At 41.8% G+C, this 4,120-nt stretch overlaps 1 non-coding gene across 1 annotated transcript; it reads right to left on the bottom strand.

Moving 5' to 3' along the window:
* Positions 1-930: 930 nt before the first annotated feature.
* On the bottom strand, positions 931-1,037 carry LOC125589532. The gene has a single exon (XR_007325714.1). It is a non-coding gene; the product is annotated as a small nucleolar RNA R71 (small nucleolar RNA).
* Between the last annotated feature and the right edge of the window lie 3,083 nt (positions 1,038-4,120).

Here is a 4,120-nt window from a genome sequence, read left to right as displayed (position 1 = left end):
TTTGATTGATCGTTTGCCATCCTTAGTTCGAAACTTGATCACCCAAGGTCTAATCTTTATACCCATGAGTTCTCTTTTCCCTTAGTAAAGAAAGTCATTTCATTTATCATTAATCATTAGTTTAAAAGCCCCTTAAATTATCGGTTGCACTTAGATTAAGTGAGTACTTGCATTCTCGGTGCTTTGATATCTCTCAGAACTGGTTCGACAATCTTTTATACTACAACATTTGTCTTAGGAGCCCTCAAAACTCCTAACATCAAATTGGCGCCGTTGCCAAATTTTGAGTAGATTGAACATTGAGATTTAGTCACTTACTTGAGACTAAGTCATTTTTATTTTCTTTTGTTACTGATTCTTCTTCTTCACCTACTTTTAACTTTCAGGTGTATGAACTTGAAGAGCAGGGGTCCATCAAACCTAGTTCCAATAGAAGCAGACATCAGAGCTTTCGAGAGGGAGTGTGCTAGAGCTAGAAGAGAAGAAGAACAACAAGCCCACTTGCAGAGATTGGAGATTGATATGGCAGATCCACCGCAAGGGGCAGAACACCAACCGCGGGCAGCTCGACCCATTGGTACTTATGACCGGCCCAACATTTTTGGTCATAGACTAGGAATCCGAGCACCGGCTGTGGCAGCCAACAACTTTGAGGTCAAGTCAGGACTCCTCAACGTGATCGAGAACAACAAGTATCATGGCTTGGCTCTAGAGGACCCATTTGATCACTTGGATAGGTTCGACAGCTACTGTGGGTTGTCAAAAACCAATGGTGTGTCTGAGGACGCCCTGAAGCTGAAGTTATTCCCTTTCTCTTTGGGGGATAAGGCACGTCAGTGGGAGAAGTCTCTACCCAGCGACTCTATCACCACTTGGGATGATTGCAAGAGAGCATTCTTGGAGAAGTTCTTCTCTACTTCAAGAACTGCTAAGCTGAGAAATGAGATTTCCAGCTTTCAACAGAAGAACTTAGAAGGCTTCAGTGAAGCGTGGGAGAGATTCAAGGGCTACCAAGATCAATGCCCACACCATGGTTTCTCTAAGGAGAGCTTGCTGAGTACCTTCTACAGAGGTGCCCTTCCTAAGTACAGAGCCAGATTGGATACAGCTAGCAATGGATTCTTCTTGGGGAGAACTGAGGAAGATGCAGAGGTGCTGGTTGACAACATGGTAAAGAGTGATGCAGTCTACAGTGGAGACCACGACAGAAGCAGTCGAACAGATGATAAGCAGCCGAGGAAGGAGTTAACGGCTCTACAGGATAAGATAGACATAATCATTGCTGATAAATCCACCCAAGAGCAGCTGAACTTTGTTGGTAACCCAAACCAAGATGCCCCACCTGGAGTCAATGAGGTTGAGGGTTTGGAAGGTCAAGAAGACATGTGCTTCATCAACAACAATGGTAGTTGGTACAGGAAAGAGCCCAACTTTCAGTACAACAACTACCAACACAAAACCTATCCTAACAACCAACAGAGTGGTTATCAGCCTAGGAACAACCAGCAAGGCAACTATCAGCCTCAGCAAAACCCTCCTCCTGGTTTCTCCAACAAAGGGAACCAATCTTCTCAACAACAAGCTAATCCTTCTACCTCTACTTCTCAGGAAAGCAGCACGGATGTTCTACTGAAACAGATCTTGGAGTCTCAGACCAGAAGTGAGAAGCAGGTTGGATATGAGTTGAAGAACCTTCACTCCAAGATTGATGGAAGTTACAATGAGCTCAACAGCAAGTTCAGGGCTTTGGAAAACCAGTTTGCCTCCATGACCACTCACCAGAATCGCCAGCAAGGGTCTCTACCTGGAAATTTTTAACAAAAACCCAAGGAGTATTGCAATGTTGTCCTCTCTACCTCTTCTTCAGGGATTGAATTGAGTAACCACAAGAAAGAGGTAGATGAAATTGAAAGATTGGTGTTTGGAACTGAGATTGATCAGGTTGAGCATCTGATTGTAGCAACAGCTGAAGCAAAGATTGTGGAGGAAGCTGACAAAATGGTTGAAGCAAAGATTTTGAAGGGAGATGAACCCATGGCTGAGAAACCAGTTGAGAAGAGAGCTAACCAGAAGCTGAAAGAGATCAACCTGGAGGACACCACTGAGGTTGAGCAGTCACCCTATGACAAGCTCCCATTTCCACAAAGGGTCCTCACCAAAGCTCAGAAGAAGGTGATTTCCAAGTTCAGAAAAGACCTAAGTGATATTGGAATTAAGCTTCCAGCGATTTCGGGTATGCGTGAGGCTCATGTCCAAATGATGCTCATCAAGGACATTGTAGACCACCAAGCAGAAGTAGCAGAGCTTCTCAACATCTCAACTTTGAAACTTGATCCACCAGTCACACCAAAGTCTCTCCCTAAACTAGAATCCTAAGGGAAGTTCACCTTGTCTTGCTCCCTTGGTAAGCTCACCTTTGATGATGCTCTTGTTGATTCTGGTGCAACTGTGAATGTGATCTCAATGGAGATGGTGAAGAGTCTTGAGATTGAACACATGGAGCCAGATACTTCCTCTCTCACGTTTGGGGATTCTTCTTCTACTACTCCTATTGGTCTCATCAAGGATTTCCCATTGAAGATTGGATCTTGCACCATCCCTATAGACCTCACTGTATTGAAGATGGCAACTGAGAAGAGAGTTCCATTAATCCTGGGCACACCATTCCTTAATATTGTGGGTGCTTGCATCGATTTTGCCAACAAGAAGGTCACACTCCTCAATGTCAACAAAGCTGTCTCTTACCCAATTCAGTCTCCACTGGATGTTGAGTATTGTGGAACCATCACTTGTGGAGACCCCTACATTGAGAAGGCTCCCCCTTCTCCACTTTCCACTTGAGGTACTTCTCTACTTTCCCTTGTATATACCATTTCATTTTTGCATATTAGCTTTCTCTTTTGGGTATTTCTCTCTACTTGACAACACAGAGACTGTATCATTTAAGTTTGGGGGAGGTACCAAGTATTTGATCATGTTTGCTTTGATGATTTTTCATTGAGTCTTGCATACATACTTTCTAGCATAAAAAAAAAAAAACAAAAAACAAAAACAAATCACATAGATTGCATCACTTGCATTTTTAGGAGAGTCTAGAACATATAGGTTGCATTCACTTGCATTGGGAGCAATGATTTTAAACGCCTTGTAAAGAACACTACGTTGCACCTGAGTAGCTTTTGCACCTCTCAAAAAATACTTGTATGTTTCGAACCTTGAAAACTCTTCCTGAAACTTGTTGATTGCTAAAACTCAGTCTTTGAAGCCAACTACAAATCGTATTTGAACTGAATGAACTTAATGCTTCTTGCTCATGGTCCCTTGTGTACTGAGTCATGGCTATACACACTTGAGTTGTCACATCCTTTATGCCAATCTTATTTTGACAAACTCTAGTGGTAGACCACTCCCAAAACCTTTCCCTTCTTTTAAGCTTTCATTGTTTGATGAGTGAGGCCTTCTTCGGAAAGTCTTACATGTGCATAATGTTGAGAGTATCGGGAACGACAATGCTTGATCTTCATTCTTGCTAGATTGGGCACTCTATTGTCTAGCTATAGGTGGGGGGTGAGAGTTGTGATTATGATTTGGGAGCAATGAAAAAGGAAAAGAAATGACTCTTTGTGTTTAAGTGAATTGTCTTATTGGGATAAGTAGAAAAACCTCTAGCTCAAGTTATGAAAAGTCTTGGCCCCCATCTAAAAAAAAAAAAAAAAAAAAAAAAAAAAAGAGAAAAAGAAAGAAAAAGGGGGCTAGCAAAGTTGTTAGGAGCTAAGTAATGTTTTGAGGTTGTGAAAAATCTCTTGTAGATTTCAAAGAGAAGGAGTTAATGTTCTTAGGATCTTTTGGTGAGAGATGTGAGTTGGGTTTGACATTTGGGAATGATTGTGTAATTGTATGTTTTGGAAAAGGGTAGAACAATGGAGATTGAGCATTGTATGCATGAGTTGGTCCCTTTCTTAGATATATTATGTGCAATGTCAATGCTACTTGTTTTGAGAGTAAACCACCCTAAAGATCATATATTTTGAACCTCTTGACTCACTTGACTAAAAGCCTTCCCTTACCCAACCAAATGACTTGGACCAACTGACCATTTGCAAGAATTCATTTGATGTCT

This window comes from Brassica napus, chromosome C6, assembly GCF_020379485.1.
Source record: "Brassica napus cultivar Da-Ae chromosome C6, Da-Ae, whole genome shotgun sequence".
NCBI lineage: Eukaryota > Viridiplantae > Streptophyta > Magnoliopsida > Brassicales > Brassicaceae > Brassica > Brassica napus.
Note: the sequence above shows the minus strand (reverse complement) of the source record. Positions and strands in the feature narration are given on the sequence as shown.